Genomic DNA, 23,281 nt, shown 5'->3' with positions numbered 1-23,281 from the left:
CGGTAATAACACGTTAACGCAAATATGTTTTAACGACACTAATTTCTCACAACTTGAGATTTTTAGGTTATAGCGGCTCAGTTTTAAAGCTACAGTGGAGATACTGGTATGATATGAAACTACACAAACTTACACTAAGTTTTGGCGAGGAAAAACTGTCACGGCCATTTTCAAAGGGCCTCTGACCTCCAGATATGTGAATGTAAATGGGTTCTATGGGTACCCACGAGTCTCCCCTTTACAGACATGCCCACTTTATTATAATCACATGCAGTTTTGGGGCAAGTCATAGTCAAGTCAGCACACTGACACACTGACAGCTGTTGTTGCCTGTTGGGCTGCAGTTTGCCATGTTATGATTTGAGCATATTGTTTTATGCTAAATGCAGTACCTGTGAGGGTTTCTGGACAATATCTGTCATTGTTTTGTGTTGTTAATTGATTTACAATAATAAATATATACATACATTTGCATAAAACAGCATATTTGCCCTCTCATGTTGATTAATACTTAACAAATCTCCCTTTAAGGTGCATTTTGAGCAATGTGCGATTAATTTGCGATTAATTATGGAAAATCATGCGTTCAATCATGATTAAATATTTGAATCAATTGACAGTCCTAATCAGTATATGCATAACCCGTTCATATGTGCATCTACAGACTTTTCTTTACCCCTCAGTGGACAGCGACACTTGTTGCCAAGTAATGGGCAAATAATGAAGGAAATAAACAAATGTACAAATGAAGACAGAAGCAGACTCTGGTAAATAAAGTAGTTATTTAAAAGCAACCGTTGTTATTTCAACAAACCTTGACTACTCTTTTTATGTTCCTAGTGTGGAACATTTTTTCATAATCCTATAGTACAATTTAACTCATCTCTTTCTGTCATCCGTCAGGATAAACTAGTATATAAAGGTACTTGATCTCCTGAAAAATACGTACATACATGTGTAGTATGTATATGCATACGTATCCATAAATATGCACATCTAAAAGGAAAAAATGCATATTTTATATTTCATATCATATATTCCATGATATATTTGTTGATTTGTTTGCAGACCACAAAAACTATTGTGCTGTTTCACCATCACACAGATGAACCGGTCTGATCTAGTTAAAGGTTCAAATGGATTATATACAACTTTAAGTTGTGTTTATATGACAATTAGTTATTTCTTTTTTTAAATCTATTTGTTCATCTGTAAGAATTCTTGTGTTTAATTTGTTGGTAACACTACACACTATGTTACTCCCCCTTATTTACCATTCATAAGCTGTATATAAATATTTAATAAAGACTTTATGACACAAAATAAATGAATCATTATCAGATATCATGACATTTGAAGTGCTTATATATACACTATAAGGTATTTGTAATTTTGTTTCCCCTAAAGTAGCTTCAAATTAGGAAAAATCATATATGACTGTGTCACATATATAATCTGTATCATCTTGTTTCAACTCTTCATTGCAGATGTATGATGTTTCTGTGAGTTGAATATTCAAATATTCACATTCCAAGACTCCCCCAAATAATTTTGACATATTTGGTGTCTGTGAAAACTTTCAAATAAATGAGGTTTTCAATGAAACAGAATGAGGCAAAAAAAATTCAGTTATGATTAATTTATTGATTGAGAAGTTATTATATTATTTCATAAATTATGTTTAAGTGCAAATGTTTACAATCACAAACATTCATAAATTTATAATACTAGTAATTACAATAAACTATAGAATAAGCTATTTACATCATTTCATATAATCACAAAGTTTCCTTCAATATTAAGAACTTAATTTAAACGATGGACAGAAGAAGTGTGGCATCTTTGCACACACACACACACACATGCACGCACTCACACATCATAAGTGCAATAACTTGACCTGAAATCAATCTAGAGATCATTTTCTGTTGTTCGCTCGATGTACAATCTAACTCACGCATGCACACAATAAATACAATAATAAATACAATTGCTTACACCTATTCAAAAGATTAAATATCAGCCATCTTTGCCACTGTTACTGATTAGTGAAAGTAATTATTCAAATTTTGACCCTTCCTCTCCTTTCTTTGATCTGCCTTCTCTGACTGTTAAAAGAAAATTATTGAAGATTTATAATTTATACATACACATGATAAATTGGATAAGTAAAATAATACATTTAAATAATAACTATATCTTTGTATGCAACAGGTAAACTATGAGTTCATCATTCCTGACATGCTGATGTAGATGTACTGTGTTGCTCTTTATAGAAGCATAGCAGCTATGACAGCCACCGTGACAGAAATGAGACTGATTTTGTTGTTGATTGCAGCTGCTGTTGCTGTTGATGATGTTGTTGACGTAGTTGATGCTGCTCCGGCTCCTGTTGTTGTTGTTGCTGCTGTTGTTGTTGTTGTTGCTGCTGCTGCTGTTGTTGCTGCTGCTGCTGTTGTTGTTGCTGCTGCTGTTGTTGTTGTGTTTGGTTGAACTTCCGCTGGTCCTCCCGGGACTGTTGGTGCTGTTGGTGTATTTCCGTCTCGAATTGTTTCTGCTGCATTTGCTGCCGCTTTTGCTGCTTTTGCTGCCGCTCGTGCTGTTAACGCCATTATTGCCGTGTTTCCTATTTTTGAAGCGTCCTCTATTGTTTCTGCTATAAGTGCTGTTGCTCCTGCCACTTCTGCCACAATTTCTGTTGTGGCTAATGCTGAACGAGCTGTCGCTGGCAAGTTTGCTGCTTGTTCCGCTGTGACTTCTGATACTGCTTTTGATGTTTCTTCTGCTGCTTCTGCCAATTGTTTTGCAGCTGCTGCAATTTCTTTTGGTGTCTTTGCTTTTGCTGCCGCTCTTGCTGCCCCTGCTGCTTTTAATGCCGCCTCTGCTCTAGGTGATTGCCCTGCTCGCATTGCTGCTAGTGCTGCTGCCTCTGCTGCGTCTGCTGCCCGTTTGGCTGCCAGTGCTGCAAATGTTACAGGTATTATTCCTGCTTCTAATAATTCGGCAGCTCTAGCTGCGTCTGCTGCAGCACCTATTGCACCTTGTACTTCGGATGGTGGTGCTCCAGCAGCTATTGCTGCTGAGGCTGCCAGTGCTGCTGCTGCTGCTGCTGCTGCTGTGGCTGTTGACTGTGCTGCTGCATTTTGCTGCTCTGTGAGTGGTGCTGCTGTTGTTGTTGCTGCTGCTGTTGTTGTCGTGTTTGGGCTTGATGTTGCATTTGTGGCTGTCCCTAGAGGCGCTCCTGCTGCTTTTGCTGCTGCTATTGCTTCTTTTGCTGCTTCTGCTGCTTTTACTGCTTGGGCTGCTACTTCTGCTGCGATTCCTGCTGTTGATGCCAGTATTGCTGTGTTGTTTGCTGCTGCAGCGTTCCCTATTGTTCCTGCTATAACTGCTGTTGCTTCTGCCAAATCTGCCACAGTTTCTGACATGGCTAATGCTGAACGAGCTATCGCTGGCAATTTTGCTGCTTCGTCCGCTGTGACTTCTAACGTTTTTGATGCTTCTTCTGCTGCTTTTGCCAGTTGTTTTGCCGCTGCTGCAATTGCTTCTGGTGATGTTGCATTTGCTGCCGCTCTTGCTGCCGATGCTGCTTTTTTTGCTGCCGTTGCTCTAGGTGATGGCCCTGCTTGCTCTGCTGCTTGTGCTGCTGCCTCTGCTGCCTCTGCCGCCAGTTTGGCTCTTTGTGCTACCGATGCTACTGATGCTTTTCCTTCTAATAATAATTTGGCAGCTCTAGCTGCTTCGTTTGCAGCTTTGATTGCATTTTCTACTACTGGGGTTAGTGGTGCTCCAGCTGCTGCTGCTGTTGAGGCTGCCAGTGCTGTTGCTGCTGCTGCTGCTGCTGTAGCTGTGGCTGTTGACAGTGCTGCTTCATCTGGACGTGGTGGTGTTCCTGGTGGTACTGCTGTAGTGCGTGATGGTGTTTCTGGTGGTTCTGCACTGATGTCTGCACGTGGGAGTGCGGCTCCTGCAGCTGTTGCTGTTGCTAATGCAGAGCTTGCCGATACCTTTGCTGCTGCTTCCATTATTGCTGCAATATCCCCTGTTGCTGCTCTTCCAATGGCTAATAATGCTGTCAATGCTGTTGCTTCTGCCATTTCTGCCGCTGCTTGTGCTGCTGATATTGATACTGCCGCTGGGCCACGGGCAGATGCTAATTCTGTTTCTAATATTTGCGCTGCATCCATTGATTTATTAGCCACTGTTTCTGCAGCTTTTGCAGCTTCTGCAATTGCTGTCAAGTTACCCGAGGCTGCCGTTGTTGCTGCTGTTGCTGCTTCTTCAGCAGCCTCTGCGGCTATTGATGATATATTTGCCAGTCGTGCAAGGACTTCTCTGGTTGAATTTGGTAATGTTGTTGCTGCTTGTACTGCTGCTGCTGCGGCTGCTGCTGCTACGTTGGCAGCATCGGCAGCTATTGTTGCTGCACGTGCTACAAAAAATGCTGATCCTCTTCCTTCTGTCAATAATTCAACAGCTCTGGCTGCCTTGCTTGCAGCATCAACTGCCGCTTTTGCAGCTGTGAATGATGTTTCTCCAGCAACCACTGAAGTGGCTCCTGCTGCTGCTGCTGCTACAGAAGCTGCTGCTGATGCTGCAGAAGCTGCTGCTGCTGTCACTGTGGCTAAATCTGTTGTGGTTGGTGCTATAGTTGTGGTTGGTGCTGTAGTTGTGGTTGGTGTTGTAGGTACAGGTACATTTGGAGCTGCTGCTGCTGCTTTTGCTGCAGCTGTTGCTACTACTGAGGCGATAGCTGCAGCCTTCGCTGCATTTATTGCCTCTTTTGCTCTTTTTGTGGATACTCCTGCCAAATTAGCTGCTGTATCTCTTGTTGGTGCTGCAGCAACTTCTGCTGCGGTTTCAGCTACTATTGCAGTTCTGTTTGCCGTTACTGCTGCCATTGCTGCTGCTGTCTCAGCTGCATCTACTGCTAATTTTATAGCAGCTGCTGTTCCTGCTGGTATTGATCCTATGGATGGTGCTTCAATTAATGCTTTTAGTGCCTTTGATGCTTCTTCTGCTTCTGTTGCTGCTATTGTTGCAGCTCTTATGGCAGCTGCTACAGTTTCTGGTGTTGTGTCTGATTCTCTAATGTTTGCTGCTAATCTTGCTGCTGTTGCTGCTGCTGTTGCTGCGTTTGTTGCTTTTACTGCTGCGGCAAGTGCTTTTTGTCCCAATGCTGCTGTTGCTGCTGGTGCTGCTGTTAGTGCTTCTATTGCTGCCGTTGTAGCTGCTATAGCTGCATCTGCTGCATCTGTTGCTGCTTCTGCTGCCACTTGTGGTGAAACTTCCCCTTCTATTAGTGCCATGGCAGCAGCAACTGCTGCTAGTGCAGCTTTTGAAGCATTTTCTGCAGCTGCTGATGTTTCTCCAGCAGTGGCTAAAGTTGTCGCTGCTGCTATTGTTGCCGCCGCTGATGCTGCAGCTGTTGCTGCTGTGGCTGCTGCTGTTATTGATCGGGCAGTTGTTGGTAGTGGTAGTGATGCATTTGTTGACAAGTCTACAGTAGTGGATGTATTTGTCTCTGCTGCGGCAAAAGTGGCTGCTACCGCAGCAGCAGCTGCTGCTTTTCCTGCAACTGCAGCTGCGTTTGCTGCTGCTGATGCTCCCTTAGCTATTTCAGCTGCTTCTGTTGCCTTTCCAGCTGCTGTTTCTTCAGTTGTTGCATTTAAAGCCGCTGCTGCAGATTCTGTTGCTGATTTTGCTATAGTTGCTGTTTCAATTGCCAGTTCTGCTGCTATTTCTGCAACACCAATTAATATTTGTGTTATTGGTGTTTCCATAATTGTTCCACTTGTTAGGTTTTTAACTGCTCTTACTGCCGCACGTAGTGCTGCTAGAGCTCTTGCTGCTTCTGCTGTTGCCTCTGTTGCAGCTTTTATAGCTGCTTTTGCAGTTTCAGTTGTGTTTGCAGATGCAGCCATTGCTGCTGCCTCTGCTGCTTTATCTGCTGCAGCTGATACATTTTGTGATGCCTTTGCAAGTACTTCTGCTACTTCCTGTGTTAATGCTGGTGTTGTTTCAATTGCTTTTTTCGCTGCACTTGCTGCTACTTTGGCTGCTTCTGTTGCATTTCTTGCAAATTCTGCTGCCAACATTGGTGATACTGATCCATTTAATACTCCTGCAGAAGCTAATGCTGCATCTTGTGCAGCTGCAGCAGCAGCTACTGCAGCTCTTGCTGCTTCTCTCGCGAAGGGTCCAGGAGCGGCTGCTGTTGCTGCTGTTGCTGCTGTTGCTGCTGCTGCTGCTGCCATCCCTGCTGCTGCTGCTGTTGCTGCTGCTGTTGTTGCTGCTGTCACATTTTCTTCAGGCTTTTGAGGTGATACTAGAGACAGGGCCGCTGCCGCAGCAGCTTCAGCTGCCTTTGCTGCTTCCTTAGCTTTATCAGCTGCTTCTGTTGCCTTTTCAGCTGCTGTTATTTCAGTTGTTGTGTTATCAGCAGCTGCTGCGGCTTCTGCTGCTGTTTTTGCTTTAGTTGCTGTGTCTGCAGCCAGTTGTACTGCTGTTTCCGCGTTTACTCCAGTTTGGTTTTTAGCTGCTGTTACTGCCGCAAGTAGTGCTGCTAGAGCTCTTGCTGCTTTTGCTGTAGCCTCTGTTGCAGCTTTTGTAGCTGCTTTTGCAGTTTCTGGTGTGTTTGCAGATGCAGCCATTGCTGCTGCCTCTGCTGCTTTATCTGCTGCAGCTGATACATTTTGTAATGCCTTTGCAAGTTCTTTTGCTACTTGTGGTTCTAATACTTGTGTTGTTTCAATTGCTTTTTTCGCTGCACTTGCTGCTACTTTGGCTGCTTCTGCTGCTTTTCTTGCAAATTCTGCTGCCATCATTGGTGATACTGATCCATTTTTTACTCCTGCCGAAGCTAATGCTGCATCTTTTGCAGCTGCAGCAGCAGCTACTGCAGCTCTTGCTGCTTCAATAGCGGGGGGTCCAGGAGCGGCCGCTGCTGCTGCTGTTGCTGCTGTTGCTGATGCTGCCGCTGCTATTGCTGCTGTTGCTGCTGTTGCTGCTGCTGTCGCAGTTGCTGCAGGTGCACGTGCACGTGATGCTATAGACAGGGCCTCTGCCGCAATAGTTTCAGCTGCCTTTGCTGCTTCCTTAGCTTTATCAGCTGCTTCTGTTGCCTTTTCAGCTGCTGTTATTTCAGTTGTTGTGTTATCAGCAGCTGCTGCGGCTTCTGCTGCTCTATTTGCTATAGTTGCGGTTTCTGTAGCGAGGTCTAATGTTGGTTCCGCGTTTACTCCAGTTGGGTTTTTAGCTGCTGTTACTGGCGCACGTAGTGCTGCTAGAGCTCTTGCTGCTTTTGCTGTAGCCTCTGTTGCAGCTGTTAATGCTGCTTTTGCATTTTCTGTTGTGTTTGCAGATGCAGCCATTGCTGCTGCCTCTGCTGCTTTATCTGCTGCAGCTGATACATTTTGTAATGCCTTTGCAAGTTCTTCTGCTGCTTGTGGTTCTAATACTTGTGTTTTTTCAATTGTTTTTTTCGCTGCACTTGCTGCTACTTTGGCTGCTTCTGCTGCTTTTCTTGCAAATTCTGCTGCCATCATTGGTGATACTGATCCATTTTTTACTCCTGCCGAAGCTAATGCTGCATCTTTTGCAGCTGCAGCAGCAGCTACTGCAGCTTTTGCTGCTTCAATAGCGGGGGGTCCAGGAGCGGCCGCTGCTGCTGCTGTTGCTGCTGTTGCTGATGCTGCCGCTGCTATTGCTGCTGTTGCTGCTGTTGTTGCTGCTGTCGCACTTGCTGCAGGTGCACGTGATGCTATAGACAGGGCCTCTGCCGCAATAGTTTCAGCTGCCTTTGCTGCTTCCTTAGCTTTATCAGCTGCTTCTGTTGCCTTTTCAGCTGCTGTTCTTTCAGTTGTTGTGTTATCAGCAGCTGCTGCGGCTTCTGCTGCTCTATTTGCTATAGTTGCGGTTTCTGTAGCGAGGTCTAATGTTGGTTCCGCGTTTACTCCAGTTGGGTTTTTAGCTGCTGTTACTGGCGCACGTAGTGCTGCTAGAGCTCTTGCTGCTTTTGCTGTAGCCTCTGTTGCAGCTGTTAATGCTGCTTTTGCATTTTCTGTTGTGTTTGCAGATGCAGCCATTGCTGCTGCCTCTGCTGCTTTATCTGCTGCAGCTGATACATTTTTTAATGCCTCTGCAAGTTCTTCTGCTACATCTGTTTTTAATGCTGTTGTTGTTTCAATTGCTTTTTTCGCTGCACTTGCTGCTACTTTGGCTGCTTCTGCTGCTTTTCTTGCAAATTCTGCTGCCATCATTGGTGATACTGATCCATTTTTTACTCCTGCCGAAGCTAATGCTGCCTCTTTTGCAGCTTCAGCAGCAGCTACTGCAGCTCTTGCTGCTTCAATAGCGAAGGGTCCAGTAGTGGCTGCTGCTGCTGTTGTTGCTGTTGCTGATGCTGCCGCTGCTATTGCTGCTGTTGCTGCTGTTGTTGCTGCTGTCGCACTTGCTGCAGGTGCACGTGATGCTATAGACAGGGCCTCTGCCGCAGCAGCTGCAGCTGCCTTTGCTGCTTCCTTAGCTTTATCAGCTGCTTCTGTTGCCTTTTCAGCTGCTGCTATTTCAGTTGTTGTGTTATCAGCAGCTGCTGCGGCTTCTGCTGCTGTTTTTGCTTGAGTTGCTGTGTCTGCAGCCAGTTGTACTGCTGTTTCCGCGTTTACTCCAGTTTGGTTTTTAGCTGCTGTTACTGCCGCAAGTAGTGCTGCTAGAGCTCTTACTGCGTTTGCTGTAGCCTCTGTTGCAGCTTTTGTAGCTGCTTTTGCAGTTTCTGGTGTGTTTGCAGATGCAGCCATTGCTGCTGCCTCTGCTGCTTTATCTGCTGCAGCTGATACATTTTGTAATGCCTTTGCAAGTTCTTTTGCTACTTGTGGTTCTAATACTTGTGTTTTTTCAATTGCTTTTTTTGCTGCACTTGCTGCTACTTTGGCTGCTTCTGCTGCTTTTCTTGCAAATTCTGCTGCCATCATTGGTGATACTGATCCATTTTTTACTCCTGCCGAAGCTAATGCTGCCTCTTTTGCAGCTTCAGCAGCAGCTACTGCAGCTCTTGCTGCTTCAATAGCGAAGGGTCCAGTAGTGGCTGCTGCTGCTGTTGTTGCTGTTGCTGATGCTGCCGCTGCTATTGCTGCTGTTGCTGCTGTTGTTGCTGCTGTCGCACTTGCTGCAGGTGCACGTGATGCTATAGACAGGGCCTCTGCCGCAATAGTTTCAGCTGCCTTTGCTGCTTCCTTAGCTTTATCAGCTGCTTCTGTTGCCTTTTCAGCTGCTGTTCTTTCAGTTGTTGTGTTATCAGCAGCTGCTGCGGCTTCTGCTGCTGTATTTGCTATAGTTGCGGTTTCTGTAGCGAGTTCTAATGTTGGTTCCGCGTTTACTCCAGTTGGGTTTTTAACTGCTTTTACTGCCGCAAGTAGTGCTGCTAGAGCTCTTGCTGCTTTTGCTGTAGCCTCTGTTGCAGCTTTTGTAGCTGCTTTTGCAGTTTCTGGTGTGTTTGCAGATGCAGCCATTGCTGCTGCCTCTGCTGCTTTATCTGCTGCAGCTGATACATTTTGTAATGCCTTTGCAAGTTCTTTTGCTACTTGTGGTTCTAATACTTGTGTTTTTTCAATTGCTTTTTTTGCTGCACTTGCTGCTACTTTGGCTGCTTCTGCTGCTTTTCTTGCAAATTCTGCTGCCATCGTTGGTGATACTGATCCATTTTTTACTCCTGCCGAAGCTAATGCTGCCTCTTTTGCAGCTTCAGCAGCAGCTACTGCAGCTCTTGCTGCTTCAATAGCGAAGGGTCCAGTAGTGGCTGCTGCTGCTGTTGTTGCTGTTGCTGATGCTGCCGCTGCTATTGCTGCTGTTGCTGCTGTTGTTGCTGCTGTCGCACTTGCTGCAGGTGCACGTGATGCTATAGACAGGGCCTCTGCCGCAGCAGCTTCAGCTGCCTTTGCTGCTTCCTTAGCTTTATCAGCTGCTTCTGTTGCCTTTTCAGCTGCTGCTATTTCAGTTGTTGTGTTATCAGCAGCTGCTGCGGCTTCTGCTGCTGTTTTTGCTTGAGTTGCTGTGTCTGCAGCCAGTTGTACTGCTGTTTCCGCGTTTACTCCAGTTTGGTTTTTAGCTGCTGTTACTGCCGCAAGTAGTGCTGCTAGAGCTCTTGCTGCTTTTGCTGTAGCCTCTGTTGCAGCTTTTGTAGCTGCTTTTGCAGTTTCTGGTGTGTTTGCAGATGCAGCCATTGCTGCTGCCTCTGCTGCTTTATCTGCTGCAGCTGATACATTTTGTAATGCCTTTGCAAGTTCTTTTGCTACTTGTGGTTCTAATACTTGTGTTTTTTCAATTGCTTTTTTTGCTGCACTTGCTGCTACTTTGGCTGCTTCTGCTGCTTTTCTTGCAAATTCTGCTGCCATCATTGGTGATACTGATCCATTTTTTACTCCTGCCGAAGCTAATGCTGCCTCTTTTGCAGCTTCAGCAGCAGCTACTGCAGCTCTTGCTGCTTCAATAGCGAAGGGTCCAGTAGTGGCTGCTGCTGATGTTGTTGCTGTTGCTGATGCTGCCGCTGCTATTGCTGCTGTTACTGCTGTTGTTGCTGCTGTCGCACTTGCTGCAGGTGCACGTGATGCTATAGACAGGGCCTCTGCCGCAATAGTTTCAGCTGCCTTTGCTGCTTCCTTAGCTTTATCAGCTGCTTCTGTTGCCTTTTCAGCTGCTGTTCTTTCAGTTGTTGTGTTATCAGCAGCTGCTGCGGCTTCTGCTGCTGTATTTGCTATAGTTGCGGTTTCTGTAGCGAGTTCTAATGTTGGTTCCGCGTTTACTCCAGTTGGGTTTTTAACTGCTTTTACTGCCGCAAGTAGTGCTGCTAGAGCTCTTGCTGCTTTTGCTGTAGCCTCTGTTGCAGCTTTTGTAGCTGCTTTTGCAGTTTCTGGTGTGTTTGCAGATGCAGCCATTGCTGCTGCCTCTGCTGCTTTATCTGCTGCAGCTGATACATTTTGTAATGCCTTTGCAAGTTCTTTTGCTACTTGTAGTTCTAATACTTGTGTTTTTTCAATTGCTTTTTTTGCTGCACTTGCTGCTACTTTGGCTGCTTCTGCTGCTTTTCTTGCAAATTCTGCTGCCATCGTTGGTGATACTGATCCATTTTTTACTCCTGCCGAAGCTAATGCTGCCTCTTTTGCAGCTTCAGCAGCAGCTACTGCAGCTCTTGCTGCTTCAATAGCGAAGGGTCCAGTAGTGGCTGCTGCTGCTGTTGTTGCTGTTGCTGATGCTGCCGCTGCTATTGCTGCTGTTGCTGCTGTTGTTGCTGCTGTCGCACTTGCTGCAGGTGCACGTGATGCTATAGACAGGGCCTCTGCCGCAGCAGCTTCAGCTGCCTTTGCTGCTTCCTTAGCTTTATCAGCTGCTTCTGTTGCCTTTTCAGCTGCTGCTATTTCAGTTGTTGTGTTATCAGCAGCTGCTGCGGCTTCTGCTGCTGTTTTTGCTTGAGTTGCTGTGTCTGCAGCCAGTTGTACTGCTGTTTCCGCGTTCACTCCAGTTTGGTTTTTAGCTGCTGTTACTGCCGCAAGTAGTGCTGCTAGAGCTCTTGCTGCTTTTGCTGTAGCCTCTGTTGCAGCTTTTGTAGCTGCTTTTGCAGTTTCTGGTGTGTTTGCAGATGCAGCCATTGCTGCTGCCTCTGCTGCTTTATCTGCTGCAGCTGATACATTTTGTAATGCCTTTGCAAGTTCTTTTGCTACTTGTGGTTCTAATACTTGTGTTTTTTCAATTGCTTTTTTTGCTGCACTTGCTGCTACTTTGGCTGCTTCTGCTGCTTTTCTTGCAAATTCTGCTGCCATCATTGGTGATACTGATCCATTTTTTACTCCTGCCGAAGCTAATGCTGCCTCTTTTGCAGCTTCAGCAGCAGCTACTGCAGCTCTTGCTGCTTCAATAGCGAAGGGTCCAGTAGTGGCTGCTGCTGCTGTTGTTGCTGTTGCTGATGCTGCCGCTGCAATTGCTGCTGTTGCTGCTGTTGTTGCTGCTGTCGCACTTGCTGCAGGTGCACGTGATGCTATAGACAGGGCCTCTGCCGCAATAGTTTCAGCTGCCTTTGCTGCTTCCTTAGCTTTATCAGCTGCTTCTGTTGCCTTTTCAGCTGCTGTTCTTTCAGTTGTTGTGTTATCAGCAGCTGCTGCGGCTTCTGCTGCTGTATTTGCTATAGTTGCGGTTTCTGTAGCGAGTTCTAATGTTGGTTCCGCGTTTACTCCAGTTGGGTTTTTAACTGCTTTTACTGCCGCAAGTAGTGCTGCTAGAGCTCTTGCTGCTTTTGCTGTAGCCTCTGTTGCAGCTTTTGTAGCTGATTTTGCAGTTTCTGGTGTGTTTGCAGATGCAGCCATTGCTGCTGCCTCTGCTGCTTTATCTGCTGCAGCTGATACATTTTTTAATGCCTCTGCAAGTTCTTCTGCTACATCTGTTTTTAATGCTGTTGTTGTTTCAATTGCTTTTTTCGCTGCACTTGCTGCTACTTTGGCTGCTTCTGCTGCTTTTCTTGCAAATTCTGCTGCCATCATTGGTGATACTGATCCATTTTTTACTCCTGCCGAAGCTAATGCTGCCTCTTTTGCAGCTTCAGCAGCAGCTACTGCAGCTCTTGCTGCTTCAATAGCGAAGGGTCCAGTAGTGGCTGCTGCTGCTGTTGTTGCTGTTGCTGATGCTGCCGCTGCTATTGCTGCTGTTGCTGCTGTTGTTGCTGCTGTCGCACTTGCTGCAGGTGCACGTGATGCTATAGACAGGGCCTCTGCCGCAGCAGCTTCAGCTGCCTTTGCTGCTTCCTTAGCTTTATCAGCTGCTTCTGTTGCCTTTTCAGCTGCTGCTATTTCAGTTGTTGTGTTATCAGCAGCTGCTGCGGCTTCTGCTGCTGTTTTTGCTTGAGTTGCTGTGTCTGCAGCCAGTTGTACTGCTGTTTCCGCGTTCACTCCAGTTTGGTTTTTAGCTGCTGTTACTGCCGCAAGTAGTGCTGCTAGAGCTCTTGCTGCTTTTGCTGTAGCCTCTGTTGCAGCTTTTGTAGCTGCTTTTGCAGTTTCTGGTGTGTTTGCAGATGCAGCCATTGCTGCTGCCTCTGCTGCTTTATCTGCTGCAGCTGATACATTTTGTAATGCCTTTGCAAGTTCTTTTGCTACTTGTGGTTCTAATACTTGTGTTTTTTCAATTGCTTTTTTTGCTGCACTTGCTGCTACTTTGGCTGCTTCTGCTGCTTTTCTTGCAAATTCTGCTGCCATCATTGGTGATACTGATCCATTTTTTACTCCTGCCGAAGCTAATGCTGCCTCTTTTGCAGCTTCAGCAGCAGCTACTGCAGCTCTTGCTGCTTCAATAGCGAAGGGTCCAGTAGTGGCTGCTGCTGATGTTGTTGCTGTTGCTGATGCTGCCGCTGCTATTGCTGCTGTTACTGCTGTTGTTGCTGCTGTCGCACTTGCTGCAGGTGCACGTGATGCTATAGACAGGGCCTCTGCCGCAATAGTTTCAGCTGCCTTTGCTGCTTCCTTAGCTTTATCAGCTGCTTCTGTTGCCTTTTCAGCTGCTGTTCTTTCAGTTGTTGTGTTATCAGCAGCTGCTGCGGCTTCTGCTGCTGTATTTGCTATAGTTGCGGTTTCTGTAGCGAGTTCTAATGTTGGTTCCGCGTTTACTCCAGTTGGGTTTTTAACTGCTTTTACTGCCGCAAGTAGTGCTGCTAGAGCTCTTGCTGCTTTTGCTGTAGCCTCTGTTGCAGCTTTTGTAGCTGATTTTGCAGTTTCTGGTGTGTTTGCAGATGCAGCCATTGCTGCTGCCTCTGCTGCTTTATCTGCTGCAGCTGATACATTTTTTAATGCCTCTGCAAGTTCTTCTGCTACATCTGTTTTTAATGCTGTTGTTGTTTCAATTGCTTTTTTCGCTGCACTTGCTGCTACTTTGGCTGCTTCTGCTGCTTTTCTTGCAAATTCTGCTGCCATCATTGGTGATACTGATCCATTTTTTACTCCTGCCGAAGCTAATGCTGCCTCTTTTGCAGCTTCAGCAGCAGCTACTGCAGCTCTTGCTGCTTCAATAGCGAAGGGTCCAGTAGTGGCTGCTGCTGCTGTTGTTGCTGTTGCTGATGCTGCCGCTGCTATTGCTGCTGTTGCTGCTGTTGTTGCTGCTGTCGCACTTGCTGCAGGTGCACGTGATGCTATAGACAGGGCCTCTGCCGCAGCAGCTTCAGCTGCCTTTGCTGCTTCCTTAGCTTTATCAGCTGCTTCTGTTGCCTTTTCAGCTGCTGCTATTTCAGTTGTTGTGTTATCAGCAGCTGCTGCGGCTTCTGCTGCTGTTTTTGCTTGAGTTGCTGTGTCTGCAGCCAGTTGTACTGCTGTTTCCGCGTTCACTCCAGTTTGGTTTTTAGCTGCTGTTACTGCCGCAAGTAGTGCTGCTAGAGCTCTTGCTGCTTTTGCTGTAGCCTCTGTTGCAGCTTTTGTAGCTGCTTTTGCAGTTTCTGGTGTGTTTGCAGATGCAGCCATTGCTGCTGCCTCTGCTGCTTTATCTGCTGCAGCTGATACATTTTGTAATGCCTTTGCAAGTTCTTTTGCTACTTGTGGTTCTAATACTTGTGTTTTTTCAATTGCTTTTTTTGCTGCACTTGCTGCTACTTTGGCTGCTTCTGCTGCTTTTCTTGCAAATTCTGCTGCCATCATTGGTGATACTGATCCATTTTTTACTCCTGCCGAAGCTAATGCTGCCTCTTTTGCAGCTTCAGCAGCAGCTACTGCAGCTCTTGCTGCTTCAATAGCGAAGGGTCCAGTAGTGGCTGCTGCTGCTGTTGTTGCTGTTGCTGATGCTGCCGCTGCTATTGCTGCTGTTGCTGCTGTTGTTGCTGCTGTCGCACTTGCTGCAGGTGCACGTGATGCTATAGACAGGGCCTCTGCCGCAATAGTTTCAGCTGCCTTTGCTGCTTCCTTAGCTTTATCAGCTGCTTCTGTTGCCTTTTCAGCTGCTGTTCTTTCAGTTGTTGTGTTATCAGCAGCTGCTGCGGCTTCTGCTGCTGTATTTGCTATAGTTGCGGTTTCTGTAGCGAGTTCTAATGTTGGTTCCGCGTTTACTCCAGTTGGGTTTTTAACTGCTTTTACTGCCGCAAGTAGTGCTGCTAGAGCTCTTGCTGCTTTTGCTGTAGCCTCTGTTGCAGCTTTTGTAGCTGATTTTGCAGTTTCTGGTGTGTTTGCAGATGCAGCCATTGCTGCTGCCTCTGCTGCTTTATCTGCTGCAGCTGATACATTTTTTAATGCCTCTGCAAGTTCTTCTGCTACATCTGTTTTTAATGCTGTTGTTGTTTCAATTGCTTTTTTCGCTGCACTTGCTGCTACTTTGGCTGCTTCTGCTGCTTTTCTTGCAAATTCTGCTGCCATCATTGGTGATACTGATCCATTTTTTACTCCTGCCGAAGCTAATGCTGCCTCTTTTGCAGCTTCAGCAGCAGCTACTGCAGCTCTTGCTGCTTCAATAGCGAAGGGTCCAGTAGTGGCTGCTGCTGCTGTTGTTGCTGTTGCTGATGCTGCCGCTGCTATTGCTGCTGTTGCTGCTGTTGTTGCTGCTGTCGCACTTGCTGCAGGTGCACGTGATGCTATAGACAGGGCCTCTGCCGCAGCAGCTTCAGCTGCCTTTGCTGCTTCCTTAGCTTTATCAGCTGCTTCTGTTGCCTTTTCAGCTGCTGCTATTTCAGTTGTTGTGTTATCAGCAGCTGCTGCGGCTTCTGCTGCTGTTTTTGCTTGAGTTGCTGTGTCTGCAGCCAGTTGTACTGCTGTTTCCGCGTTTACTCCAGTTTGGTTTTTAGCTGCTGTTACTGCCGCAAGTAGTGCTGCTAGAGCTCTTGCTGCTTTTGCTGTAGCCTCTGTTGCAGCTTTTGTAGCTGCTTTTGCAGTTTCTGGTGTGTTTGCAGATGCAGCCATTGCTGCTGCCTCTGCTGCTTTATCTGCTGCAGCTGATACATTTTGTAATGCCTTTGCAAGTTCTTTTGCTACTTGTGGTTCTAATACTTGTGTTTTTTCAATTGCTTTTTTTGCTGCACTTGCTGCTACTTTGGCTGCTTCTGCTGCTTTTCTTGCAAATTCTGCTGCCATCATTGGTGATACTGATCCATTTTTTACTCCTGCCGAAGCTAATGCTGCCTCTTTTGCAGCTTCAGCAGCAGCTACTGCAGCTCTTGCTGCTTCAATAGCGAAGGGTCCAGTAGTGGCTGCTGCTGCTGTTGTTGCTGTTGCTGATGCTGCCGCTGCTATTGCTGCTGTTGCTGCTGTTGTTGCTGCTGTCGCACTTGCTGCAGGTGCACGTGATGCTATAGACAGGGCCTCTGCCGCAATAGTTTCAGCTGCCTTTGCTGCTTCCTTAGCTTTATCAGCTGCTTCTGTTGCCTTTTCAGCTGCTGTTCTTTCAGTTGTTGTGTTATCAGCAGCTGCTGCGGCTTCTGCTGCTGTATTTGCTATAGTTGCGGTTTCTGTAGCGAGTTCTAATGTTGGTTCCGCGTTTACTCCAGTTTGGTTTTTAGCTGCTGTTACTGCCGCAAGTAGTGCTGCTAGAGCTCTTGCTGCTTTTGCTGTAGCCTCTGTTGCAGCTTTTGTAGCTGATTTTGCAGTTTCTGGTGTGTTTGCAGATGCAGCCATTGCTGCTGCCTCTGCTGCTTTATCTGCTGCAGCTGATAAATATTTTAATGCCTCTGCAAGTTCTTCTGCTACATCTGTTTTTAATGCTGTTGTTGTTTCAATTGCTTTTTTCGCTGCACTTGCTGCTACTTTGGCTGCTTCTGCTGCTTTTCTTGCAAATTCTGCTGCCATCATTGGTGATACTGATCCATTTTTTACTCCTGCCGAAGCTAATGCTGCCTCTTTTGCAGCTTCAGCAGCAGCTACTGCAGCTCTTGCTGCTTCAATAGCGAAGGGTCCAGTAGTGGCTGCTGCTGCTGTTGTTGCTGTTGCTGATGCTGCCGCTGCTATTGCTGCTGTTGCTGCTGTTGTTGCTGCTGTCGCACTTGCTGCAGGTGCACGTGATGCTATAGACAGGGCCTCTGCCGCAGCAGCTGCAGCTGCCTTTGCTGCTTCCTTAGCTTTATCAGCTGCTTCTGTTGCCTTTTCAGCTGCTGCTATTTCAGTTGTTGTGTTATCAGCAGCTGCTGCGGCTTCTGCTGCTGTTTTTGCTTGAGTTGCTGTGTCTGCAGCCAGTTGTACTGCTGTTTCCGCGTTTACTCCAGTTTGGTTTTTAGCTGCTGTTACTGCCGCAAGTAGTGCTGCTAGAGCTCTTGCTGCTTTTGCTGTAGCCTCTGTTGCAGCTTTTGTAGCTGCTTTTGCAGTTTCTGGTGTGTTTGCAGATGCAGCCATTGCTGCTGCCTCTGCTGCTTTATCTGCTGCAGCTGATACATTTTGTAATGCCTTTGCAAGTTCTTTTGCTACTTGTGGTTCTAATACTTGTGTTTTTTCAATTGCTTTTTTTGCTGCACTTGCTGCTACTTTGGCTGCTTCTGCTGCTTTTCTTGCAAATTCTGCTGCCATCATTGGTGATACTGATCCATTTTTTACTCCTGCCGAAGCTAATGCTGCCTCTTTTGCAGCTTCAGCAGCAGCTACTGCAGCTCTTGCTGCTTCAATAGCGAAGGGTCCAGTAGTGGCTGCTGCTGCTGTTGTTGCTGTTGCTGATGCTGCCGCTGCTATTGCTGCTGTTGCTGCTGTTGTTGCTGCTGTCGCACTTGCTGCAGGTGCACGTGATGCTATAGACAGGGCCTCTGCCGCAATAGTTTCAGCTGCCTTTGCTGCTTCCTTTGCTTTATCAGCTGCTTCTGTTGCCTTTTCAGCTGCTGTTCTTTCAGTTGTTGTGTTATCAGCAGCTGCTGCGGCTTCTGCTGCTGTATTTGCTATAGTTGCGGTTTCTGTAGCGAGTTCTAATGTTGGTTCCGCGTTTACTCCAGTTTGGTTTTTAGCTGCTGTTACTGCCGCAAGTAGTGCTGCTAGAGCTCTTGCTGCTTTTGCTGTAGCCTCTGTTGCAGCTTTTGTAGCTGATTTTGCAGTTTCTGGTGTGTTTGCAGATGCAGCCATTGCTGCTGCCTCTGCTGCTTTATCTGCTGCAGCTGATACATTTTTTAATGCCTCTGCAAGTTCTTCTGCTACTTGTGGTTCTAATACTTGTGTTTTTTCAATTGCTTTTTTTGCTGCACTTGCTGCTACTTTGGCTGCTTCTGCTGCTTTTCTTGCAAATTCTGCTGCCATCATTGGTGATACTGATCCATTTATTACTCTTGCAGAAGCCAATGCTGCATCTTGTGCAGCTGCAGCAGCAGCTACTGCAGCTATACTTGCTTCTGTAGCGGTAGGTCCAGTAGTGGCTGCTGCTGCTGCTCCTGCTGTTGCTGCTGCTCCCGCTGCTATCGCTGCTATTGCTGATGTTGCTGCTGCGACTGGTAGTGCATTTGGGTCCCTTCTTTTGGGACACTTCTGTCTCAGGCTTCCCTCAGCTGGCTGGCTGTTGGATGCTGTTTTAAATTAAGGGTTTGGTCATATTTCAGTTATATATTGGTACATTTAGTTGTGGTTTCCAATATAAATATATTACTTTTACTACTTACCAATAAGTACAAGAACAACGATAACGGTTTTGATGATCATTGTGATTTTTTTTTGTTCACCTCCACCTTCTCTTCCAAAACTACACACCATCATCTCCTGAAAGAAAATGAAAAATAGTAGAAAGGAGATTTTTAGTCTCTACATGTTTGTTAGCAAAACAATAGCATGTTTTATTTCCCCTGAGGGCTTATCTAATGTTGTAGAGTTCAATATATTAAAAATTTAATTGAGATTTAATTTTTGTATTTTCTAAGCATGTGTCACATAATATATGGAAAAACAATGAAAATCCAGGAATGTGCTGAGAAAAAAAGTATTGTATTTATTACAGGGCTCCTCTTTCAGTAGTTCAGTTATTATAAAGTGCTCATATGTACTTCATTAAATAAATGATAAAAGAAACGTGCTCTTGTATTAAATTGACCCATTTTCTTTGCAGAGTGACATAAAAATGGTATTCAAAATTTCAAAAATGTTAAAAAATGATTTCACCATATGATAGAAACAAAATACAATAATAATTAAAGCTGCACGCAGCGATGAAAGGGCCCTCGCCCCTGCGTGCATGTCGGGGGAACGCGCACGTCCGAGAACCCGCTGTCGTGCATTCCCGTGAAAGTCGGAAACTGCACGCAACAGTTAGAGTGAATTTTCTGCTTGGAGCGTGTGGCGCTGTAAATGACGGTTCACGAGTTATGAAGGGGGGCGTGGCTAATGTGTAGGGGGCGGGCATAACATTCACCAATGAAACAGGAACTCTCTGCTGAGTTATATGACACTTCCCACAAGACTACGACAAACGGATCATGAGTTATGAAAGGGGGCGGGGCTAATGTGTAGGGGGCGGGCATAACCTTCACCAATGAAACAGGCACTCTCTGCTGAGTGATATGACACATCCCACAAGACTCTACTACAAACGGTTCATGAGATATGAAAGGGGGCGGGGCTAATGTGTAGGGGGCGGGCATAACATTTACCAATGAAACATGAACTCTCTGCTGAGTGATATGACACTTCCCACAAGACTCTACTACAAACGGTTCATGAGATATGAAAGGGGGCGGGGCTAATGTGTAGGGGGCGGGCATAACATTTACCAATGAAACAGGCACTCTCTGCTGAGTGATATGACACATCCCACAAGACTCTACTACAAACGGTTCATGAGATATGAAAGGGGGCGGGGCTAATGTGTAGGGGGCGGGCATAACATTTACCAATGAAACAGGAACTCTCTGCTGAGTGATATGACACATCCCACAAGACTCTACTATAAACGGTTCATGAGATATGAAAGGGGGCGGGGCTAACGTCTTGGGGCGGGGCTATGAGTATATTTTTTCATATACATGTCATCAGTACTGGAGCAACATCATACCTGAGAGATTTGGGGCAGATCGGACTATGTACAGTTGAGTTACAATAACTGGCGAATGGCTCAAAATGGCCGCCACGCCACGGTCCGCTCGTTAAGTGAACGCTCACCATTTTAATAACTTTTCATCCTCAAGGTCTTGAGATGGTCCTGACCAAATATCAACTCGATCTGATCAAATCTGTAGGAGGAGTTCGTTAAAGTACGCGGCCAATAAAACGCAAAAATGACATAAAAATCCAATATGGCCGACTTCTGGGTGGGCGGGGCTAATGAAACCCAATGAGGAATATGTTTCAAATGATGAGTGGGATATGCATACCAAATTTCATGAATATCGGATCAACTTTGACAAAGTTAAAATTTCAACGCGTTAGGGGGCGCTATAGAGCCGAATAAAAACACACTGGGCCTAATGGCTATGCAGTTACATAAAGTTCACAGGTGTCTATCATTTTGCCAAATTTTATGAGATTCCGAGTACCTAAAGGTATGTTCAAAATCTGAAAGACATAAGGGGGCGCTAGAGAGCCAACATGCCACGCCCAAGCAAAATTTCACCACTAAAATTAAGTAATTACTAGTTTGGATGTGTGTGTAAAGTTTCATAAATTTTTGTGCATCCTAAAGTCTTCAAATATGCGTTCGTAAATTCTAAAATCACGCAGGAAGTCCAACATGGCTGACTTCCTGTTTGCCGGAGAAATCTCAAAATCATTTAATCCAGGTATGAGGGCGTGAGCAATGACATACTTGAATTTCGTGAAGATCGAAGAAACTTTCTCGGAAAAACTGCGTACGTTAGGGGGCGCTATGGAGCCCCCTGGAGACACCCGAGCCCAGTCACTCCAGAACATTGAATTTCCCACCAGTTCTGACGCATACTCCACTTTTCGTGAGTTTTGGGGATGGCTAAGGTCGTCAAAAACGCGTTCTTGCAGCGGAAAAAGAATAATAATCTGCAGAAAAACAATAGGTTCCTTGCACTTCGTGCCAGGACACCGTTGGGTCCTGGCACTTTCGTGCTCAGGCCCTAATAATAACAATTTTATTTGTAGAGCACTTTCCAAGCCCAAAGCACAAAGTGCTTTCCAAGGAAATTCACATCATAGACAGCAGAATACACTGAAACATAAATAATGAAATAAAAAACAATAGAATGGGAAAATAAAGAAACAAGCATATACATATTCATACAATTACATATGCACATACATATACATCAGCACACAAGCATACAACAGACTAAAATTCAGCTAATTGGAAAAGCCATTCTATAAAAGTGAGTTTTAAGACTGGATTTCAAAGTCGTGACAGAGTCTGCTGATCTAATGCTCAGTGGAAGACTGTTCCAGAGACAGGGAGCCAGTACTGCAAAAGCTCGATCACCTTTTGTTTTTAACCTGGACTTTGGAGCAGTTAAAATACCCAGACTGGCAGACCCGAGGAGCCTGTTTGGACAGTACCATGTGAGGAGCTCAGTTATCTACTCCGGTGCCAGGTCATTCAGAGCTTTATATGTGATTAAAAGCACTTTAAAATAAATTCTAGAAGAGACTGGGAGCCAATGAAGTGAAGCCAGAATGGGTGTAATATGAGAGAATCGCTTAGTTTTGTTCAGTAGTCTAGCTGCAGAGTTCTGAACTATTTGGAGCTGCTCTGTTGCTCGATTGTTTAAGCAAGTATACAAGGCATTAAAGTAATCGAGCTGGTTTCTTGTTAAAGTGAGTAGCTGTGATTTACATTAAGTACTAAAGGAATCTCTGCTGGTGCGAGGGTGTAATAGTTCAAACTGTAAATGCAGTTACACCCAATACAAAAGAGACAATAGTCAACTACAATTAGAGTGACCTTTCCTGATTACTGGTGCTATGAATTCATATGACGTTAATGTTATAACAGCAACTGAAACCCAATAAATGTCTGAAAGTCCAATTGGAAAACGTCAAAGACAAACAGTGAATCTCAGCAGCATTTTGTTGCTGTGCACACTGGCAACATTGAGTGATTGAGGGGGAGCACAACACAACTTTACTCTAAAAATCCCACTGCCGACAGACAACTTTCAATACAGGCCATAGGGACAAAAAACATATGGCAACCAATTCTGACAGTTTTCAATTCCTTCTGATCTGATAAATATTCAACCAAATATGTAAGGAGCAGTTAGACAGATCCTTGGCTGAGTTTGCATGCCTGTGCACCTTGTTGTGATGTTGCATTTAGAATTTGGAGGGTGACAAAAAATACGTAAAATCTGAATAAGATCTGAATAAAATCTGTTAAAAGTCAAGAAGACAAAACTACTCAGAGGCCAAAGTAATGCCTTCCAGTCGCTATTATGAGAGTCAAAAAGACTTTCAGCAAATCCTCACATTAGAAAAGCTAGAACCAACAAATGTTTGGTATCCATAAACACGACAACCAACGAAGTTACAATAATCTATCATCAAAAGATGATACAACTGTGGGGATCTCCAGAGAACATCCAGATTTGTGTGTTGTGCAATTTTGCAGTTTCAAATTACAAGTTGTAATACAAAAAAATAATAAAGAAATCAATTTAATTTCAATGTTTTCATGGATTAATGGAGCCATTGGAGCTCTTCACAAATTGATTCACAAATGATAGAAAAAGGCATGTTATCATCTCTACTCTACTGTAGGTTTATTTTCATCAGCAACATCACCTGCTTAAATGATTTTACACATATTACATACAATAAAAAAATATATATATCATTGCTAAATCATAAAAAATAAAACATTTAATCAGATACAAATTCAGATTCAGTTTCAGAAATCAAGTTATTTTAAATTTGCCACTTACTTGGATGATGAAGTCAAGTCCAAAAACTGAAATAATGCGGTTTCCCTGGTCTCACTTGTCTTCTTATTGAGAGTGTCTTCGCTGTCTCGTCTGGGGCCTATTTATCAGTCCTCTGTCCCGCCCGCTTGTATTTATGGGTTGGGTTAACGTCACATGTACAAATGTAATGACTAATTAATAATAATGATCATAATTACAGACCTGGAGACTTTCCCCTCCCAGATTAAGGTGGAGGCCACAGTGTTATCTTTTCTGTGCGCAGCAAGTAATTGGATGCCGATGCTTGAATGGTTAATAGAGACGTGTAACTTGTTGAGTGACATTTCATGCCATCTTGACAGTGCACCCAGTAATTAAGAAATGTGTTATTTACTTCATGTTGCTAGTGATTGTAATGTTGGGAACACATGTTTAAGTTTAGAACAGGACATTACGCAGGACACTGTCACAATGTTGAGTGTTGAAAAACTGCTGCCACTACATAAAATAGGCTCGATAATTCCT

The 23,281-nt window shown here is 45.0% G+C and overlaps 1 pseudogene; it reads right to left on the bottom strand.

Moving 5' to 3' along the window:
- Positions 1-3,778: 3,778 nt before the first annotated feature.
- LOC141754926 (uncharacterized) lies at positions 3,779-18,812 on the bottom strand (annotated as a pseudogene).
- Positions 18,813-23,281: the final 4,469 nt, after the last annotated feature.

The sequence above is a fragment of the Sebastes fasciatus genome, chromosome 17 (assembly GCF_043250625.1).
Source record: "Sebastes fasciatus isolate fSebFas1 chromosome 17, fSebFas1.pri, whole genome shotgun sequence".
Taxonomy (NCBI): domain Eukaryota; kingdom Metazoa; phylum Chordata; class Actinopteri; order Perciformes; family Sebastidae; genus Sebastes; species Sebastes fasciatus.
Note: the sequence above shows the minus strand (reverse complement) of the source record. Positions and strands in the feature narration are given on the sequence as shown.